The sequence below is a fragment of the Galeopterus variegatus genome, unplaced genomic scaffold (genome assembly GCF_000696425.1).
Source record: "Galeopterus variegatus unplaced genomic scaffold, G_variegatus-3.0.2 Scaffold13438, whole genome shotgun sequence".
In the NCBI taxonomy this organism is placed as follows: domain Eukaryota; kingdom Metazoa; phylum Chordata; class Mammalia; order Dermoptera; family Cynocephalidae; genus Galeopterus; species Galeopterus variegatus.
In genome coordinates, this window is record NW_007739549.1 from 27,511 (window position 1) to 34,859 (window position 7,349).

A 7,349-nucleotide genomic window follows, 5' to 3' on the forward strand; every position below is an offset into this window, starting at 1 on the left:
TTTGTCTCTCTGAGTATCACTTGCCTCATCTGTAAAGCAAGGAATTAGTTATTTCAGCTCTGGCAATCTGTACTCCATGACTTACTGAGCTTTCCAACAGAGTAGCGACCCCTAACCTTGATTGCACGTTAGAAATAACTTCAGAGCTTTAAAAATAACCCTGATTTCTAGGCCACAACCCAAACAAATTAAGAATTTCTGGTGATGGGACCCAAGCATCAATATATGTTTTATATTTCCCCAGGTGAGTCCAATGTGCAGCCAAGGTGGGAACCACTATTCTATTTTATTCTACAGTCTTCCAGAAGAGCAAGCTAAACAGGATCAAAAAATAACCCTGGCAAAGCACACCTCCCAGAGACCTCCATCTGCAGCCAGTGTGGCTCTGCAGCTAGCAGCGTCTGCCATAAGCATTTCACTTGCTGCATTAGAAATCATTTTCTTTTATTGATGCTCCTAGTGCCATCTGGCTCTCAGCATAGCCCAGGGAAAGCTTCCAGAATTAGGGCATTATTATTTTTGGTGCTGAATTCTTAGTACAAATGATTTACCTAAAACCATTTCAGCCAAAGGATATTTTTCACTATTAAGAGAATGGAAAACTTCAAGGTACACTACATTTTGCACAATGAACCAGGAAATGAAAGGCACCCAAGTGATAGCTTAATTGTTTTCCTCCTCTTATGTAATAACACATGTTTTTGTTCAATTACATGAATCATCAAATTCACTCTAACATCAGAATACATTGAAAAGCAGGGGGAAATATTTCCTCAGCAATTAGCAGCTTTTTAAAAGAAAAATATATTCATAATCAGTTGAGCTTTCTGTGGTTCGATAATACTAACCAGCATTTATATCACTTTCAATGATATGTTAGTCTGTTTCATTGAACATTTTTTCCTAGGGAAAAAAAATGCTACGCAATTTTGTGATTCACATCCTCACCTCCTGCCACATAATCAAATGCTCTGTGAAAGCCTTCCTCCTACGTACAAGGACTTGCTTTTCACTTTTGTTGTTTGTTCCCCCTTGTCTCTGCTTTGTGAGCTCTGTTGCCCTGAAAGTAGTTAAGACAGAAATAACCTGGATTAAAGATTAAGGCAGTTATCTTGCCTTCATGAAGCTCCATTCATTTACAGGCTTCTAAAAATACATCTGACAGATTCAAACGCATGATATAAAGTCAGTGAAAAGGTGAGCCCTCTTTATTCCTCCCTTTTTCCCTAAGTGCTAAAACAAGGAAACATTGTGATGATAAAATAAAAACAAATGTCTCTTGCTGAACCAAAGTCAGTACCACTAATTTTCTTCAGAGAGGCTCATGAGATATATTTTCCTCTTTATGTAGGAATGTCCCTGAGTGGAAAGGGCTCTTGTGCCTATTTTATATGGCTTCGAACCCAGTATTCCCCACATTTCATTGTAGATTGCACTTCCATGAGGATGCTCAAAATCTATACCTTCTGCAAAACCCTTCCTCTCGGGATTTCCCATAGTAGTTTGGACTTTGGTCTCTCTTAATTAATCACATTGTGACATCCCACATGGCAACTCTTGCAGGGATTGAGTAGAAGTCCCCCCTTTCAGAAGGAGCTAGTTCACAATTCTCTCTGCCACCCCTACTTCATTCACTCCAGTTACCATTTCTTCTCTGGGATCTTACACCTAAAAAAGTCTCCTCTGCTCTCAGGTCACCTGAACCCCTCTGGGAGTTCTAAGGAGCTTGTACTAGTTAGGGTTTTCCAGAGAAATGAAACCAATAGGATAGATAAAGTTATAGATGCATATCCTACACATACATACGTATGTACACATACATATATGCACACACACACACACACACACACACACGGAGAGGGAGGAGTGATTTATTTCATTTAAGGAATTGACTTAGTGACACCAGAAACTAAAGGAAAGGCTTGGAACTGATCCTCCCCTCTAGAGCCATCAAAAGAGCATGTTGCTACCTATACCTTGATTTTGGATTTCTGGTCTCCAAAACTGTGAGACAAATTTCTGTGTTTTGAGATTTTAAAAAAAAAGAAGAAGAAATTGGTTTATGCAATTGAGGGTACTGTTAAGTGCAAACTTTGCAGGGCAGGCTGGCAGGCTGGCATTTTAGGTAAGAATTGATTTTGAGTCTAAAGGCTAGCAATGCATGCAGTGTTTCTATGTTGCAGTCTTGAGACAGAATTCCTTCTACTTTGAGAAACTTGTCTTTGCTTTTAAGGCCTTCAACTGATTAGATGGGGCCCACTCACATGATGGAGTTTAATTGGCTTTACTGAAAGTCTACTGATTGTAAATATCCATCACATTTAAGAAATACCTTTACAGCAACATCTAGATTAGTGTTTGAACAAACAATTGGATTCCTAGCCAAGTTAACACAACACATAAAATTAACCATCACAGAGCTATGGGGAGCAGGGCCCCTTGCTCAGGAAATACTATGTTAATACACCCTGTTTCCCCTTCAACTTTCCTCTTTCTTCAACCAGGGGCTCTTATCTAGTCACAAGACCAGGGATCCTGGAATTCCTCCAGAGCTACTGATGCTATCCTGAGAAACCTTTTGAACTCTGCAGGACTCCTTCCCCAAGGCTGTGCATACTATGAGACTGAGCTGCCTGCCTGGGGAAAGGCCTGATACAAGGACACATGGAAGCCCAGTCCTCAAGTGGCATCTTAGAATATCACCCACTGCCTTTATATTCTCTCCGTGTTCATCACTGCTGTTACAGCTGAGCCCTCTTTCCTGCCCAAATTATAAAGTTTTCCTCTCAGCCTGCCCCTAATTCTTTATCACCCATTTACTCCCTATCGCCCACTTTTAACTATTTTTACATCCTGACTTCTGCTCACCACTCCATTTACCTGAAGCTGCTCATTGGAGATTTGTTGATGACTGATCAGTTATCAGATTCTCTTGGGTCCACACTGTCCTTGGCCTTCAGCTGCATTTGGGACTGTTTCTATATACTTTTTCTGATCCTCTCTTTGCAGAATAATCTCCTTTATTTGATATCCTAAGTGCAGGTATTCTCCCAAGTTTTCTCTTTAGCTGTGTTCTCTTCTTTGCCACCATCTCCTTGAAAATTTTACCTATCCTCAAACTTCATAATCTTGATAAAGAAGACTCCAAAATATATATCTCCAGTTTCAACCTCTCTCACAAGCTCTAAACAAATATGTTTATTTATTTATTTTTTATATTCAGGACCTCTTCACCTGGCTGTCCCTCTGTTACCTAAATCTCAGTATGTGGGAAATTCATTGTCTATCTCCTTGCCAAAAAATTGTGTGTGTGTGTGTGTGTGTGCATGTGTCTGTGTGTGTGTGCATGTGTATTCCTGGTTCCGATCTCTCTATGAATGCACCATATTTTCCGAGTGCTCAGGCTTCAACTCTATGAGTATTTTCTGCCTGTTGTGTTGCCCTGGTCCCCTCATCCACCTCATTTCCAGGCACTATTCATTCCACCAATACAGTGTCTCAGCCTCTCACCACCACTACTCTGGGGAGGGCTCATCATTACCCATGTTCTCTCTTGCAATAGCCACCTCCCTGTCCTCCGTGCACCTGACAGACAAGCCTCCCTGGTGCTCCTAAACACACCTGGGTTTCTCTTTCTCCACACCTTTCCTCTGACTCCCCTTTCAGGAAGTTATCCTTGAATCCATAGACTTTGCCATTTCGGCATTTTATCATATTGCTCTGTTGCAATTTGTGCATCTCTAAATTCCATTATTATTTTTAATTTGTCTTAGAAGCCCCTGTAGGGGTGGAGAGTTTACAATCTTAGAGGACAAAGTAGGTACATCCACAAGTATAAGGACTTGCTCATAGAAGGGCTTCCTTTGTAGAAAGAAGGAATGTGTGTTAAACTCACATCCTCTTCTAAATTTAAACTGAGGGCAAGATCTTTTATACTCTTCTATTCCCACCCCCACCTGAGCCCAGGATAGTGTGGGACACAGATCTCAATAACCCTCTGTTGCTTGAAGGACTCACGTACTTAAAAAAGATCTGGAGAGAACAACCCTGCCTTGAGCTAGGAGATATCTCAATTAGAGATAGTGAACAGGTGGCCCCAGGGCCACATACTAATTGCAAGTATACTATAATCATCCTCCTAAGGTTTTAAATATCTTTAATATAGTTTCTCAATCTTTTATAAATTGGAAGATTGCATACAAAAAAATGGATGTCCAGCTTCTCTTGAAAAACAATGACATTTAGCAATACTGGACTCACTAGATGACACTGGAAAACAATTGGCTGGAGCTGATCCAAATGCACCCTTGGGACAGAGCCTAGGCTCTCCAGTTGGCCACAAGTCCTTCCCACCCCACTAAATTACCAGCCTGGCTTTTTTTTTTTTTTTTTTAAAGATGACCGGTAAGGGGATCTCAACCCTTGGCTTGGTGTTGTCAGCACCACGCTCAGCCAGTGAGCAAACCAGCCATCCCTATATAGGATCCGAACCCGTGGCCTTGGTGTTATCAGCACCGCACTCTACCGAGTGAGCCACGGGCTGGCCCTCAGCCTGGCTTTTTCACAATGGGTTTGCCACCAGAAACACAGGTGTCATGAAAACCACCACTAAATCAAAGCCAAAATGGGAAAGGAATAGATTCATATTAACATCACTGTCATTGGATATGTAGATTCAGGCAAGTCCACCACTACTTGCCATCTGATCTATAAATATGGTGGGATCAACAAAAGAACCATCAAAATGTTTGAGAAGGAGGCTGCTGAGATGGGAAAGGGCTCCTTCAAGTACACCTGCATCTTGGATAAACTGAAAGCTGAGTGTGGTATGACCATTGATATCTCCCTGTGGAAATTTGAGACCAGCAAGTATTATGTGGCTATCACTGATGCCCCAGGACACAGAGACTTCATCAAAGACATGATTACAGGCACATCTCAGGATGACTGTGCTGTCCTGATTGTTGCTGCTGGTGTTGGTGAGTTTGAAGCTGGTATCTTCAAGAATGGGCAGACCCGTGAGCATGCTCTCTGGTTTACATACTGGATGTGAAACAACTGAATGTTGGTGTTAACAAAAAGGATTTTGCTGAGCCACCGTACAGCCAGAAGAGATACGAGGAAATCATTAAGGACGTCAGTACCTACATTAAGAAAATTGGCTACAACCCCAAACACAGTAGCATTTGTGCCAGTTTCTGGTTGGAATGGTGACAACATGCTGGAGCCAAGTGCTGATATGCCTTGGTTCAAAGAATGGGAAGTCCGTAAAGATGGCAGTGCCAGTGGAAGCACAATGCTTGAAGCTCTGGATTGTGTCTTACCACCACCTTGTCCAACTGACAAGCCCTTGCATCTGCCCCTCCAGGATGTCTACAAAGTTGGTGGTATCAGTACTATCCCTGTGGGCCAAGTGGAGACTGGTGTTTTCAAACCTGGCATGGCAGTCACTTTCTCTCCAGTCAGTGTTACAACTGAAGTGACATCTGTTGAAATACATCATGAAGCTTTGAGTGAAGCCCATTCTGGAAACAATGTGGGTTTCAATGTTAGGAACTTGTCTGTCAAAGATGTTCATTGTAGCAGTGTTGCTGGTGACAGCAAAAATGACCCACCAATGGAAGCAGCTGGCTTCACTCTTCAGGTGATTATCCTGGACAATCCAGGCCAAATCAGTGCTGGCTATGTCCCCATACTGGATTGTCACACAGCCCACATTGCTTGCAAGTTTGCTGAGCTGAAGGAAAAGATTGACCACGGTTCTGGTAAGAAGCTGGAAGACGGCCCTAAATTCTTGAAATGTGGTGATGCTGCCATTGTTGATATGGTTCCTGGCAAGCCAATGTGTGTTTGTTTATTTATTTATCTATTCATTTATTTTTTTATTGAATCATAATTGATTATACATATTTTGGGGATTCAATGTTGACATATGTTGATCAAATCAACATTTCTAGCATGTATATTGTTACAAATTGTACTTGTTCTTTATGCCACCAGACATCCTCTTCTTTTCTTTGGTCTCTGCTCATGACTCTCCTTGTGTTGATGCACTCCAGTGGCTGGTGGACCATCTGCGTGGTGGTTGACATGTCTAGCCACTTTTACAGCAGTTGTGGTTACTATGGTGGCTATGGTGAGCCTTCCGCGTGGAGTTGATGTTTTTGGCATACTCCTTGGCTCTGGTGGTGTACCTGGTTGGCGGCAGGGGGGGGGGGTACAGTCCCTGGCTCCATGCTTCAGGTCCTCTGGTGGGCCCCTATGTGCTGGTGGTGTGCCTGGGCCAGAACTAATTTTTTGTCCTTTTCTTACTTCTGAAATGGGGGAACTTCCTGTGAGAACCAGTACTTCAGCTGTGTTGTTGAGCTAATTTGATGCTTTGCTGCTGTTTCCCTAGGGAAGACTTTTTTTGAAGCTCAGGGTTTAATGGTTGACCTTATAGGTACTTCTGGCCCTCCAGAGACCCAGTGCACATGGGTTGTGTAGAAACTCTGATCTGGGCCTGAATCTTTTCATCAAACTGCACCCCATGCAATTCTGCATTCCTGACCAGTTTCCTCTGAGTGGCCCTGTGCTGATTGGGGGGGAGGATTGTCTGTCCTTGCTGTCCCAGTGTTCTCCCAGTGGGCTCGTCTCCCATACCACCTGTGTTCCAAACACTTCGCATCAGATGGGCCCTGTGCCTGTCCCTTGCAATGACTCACTGGCCTCTGAATGGCTCCCCTTTTTCAGCTGTTCTGGCTCCTCACTCCTGCGTGGGTCCATGGGAACCCTATTAGTGGTCTTGCTGTCCTGGGGGCCACAAAGGCCCTCTTCTCCCCTGCTGCCTCCAAGCAACTCCATCCAAAGGGCACAGCTGCAGCTTCTGCTGGCTCCTGCTCCATGTGCTCAGCAGCTCCAGCCTTAAAGTGGCTGCAGCCTGAAACTCTCCAAGCAGTTTTTTCTTTCTCTCATTGTGGCTTTTCACCCTTCATGAACTCTGTAGGTCTCTCCTCCTCTTCCCCTGAGCTCCAGCAGCCCCAGCCTGGCTGTTGTTACATTTTTATAGTTGTAATTGGTTGATTTGTGGGAGAGAGTGACACTGGGGACCATCTATTCTGCTATCTTGATCAGAACTCACAAGCCAACATGTGTTGATAGCTTCTCTGACTATCCTCCTCTGGGTCATTTTGCTGTTCATGATATGAAACAGACAGTTGCTGTGGGTGTCATCAAAGCAGTGGACAAGAAGGCTGCTGGAGCTGGCAAAGTCACCAAGCCTGCCCAGAAAGCTCGGAAGACTAAATTAATATTATCCCTAATACCGGCCACCCTAGTCCTAATCGGTGCTGCAAGAATGGTCTCTGAAG

General features: G+C 43.5%; 1 pseudogene; it reads left to right on the top strand.

The window, feature by feature from the left end:
• The first annotated feature begins 4,624 nt into the window (after nucleotides 1-4,624).
• On the top strand, nucleotides 4,625-7,325 carry LOC103581598 (annotated as a pseudogene).
• Nucleotides 7,326-7,349: the final 24 nt, after the last annotated feature.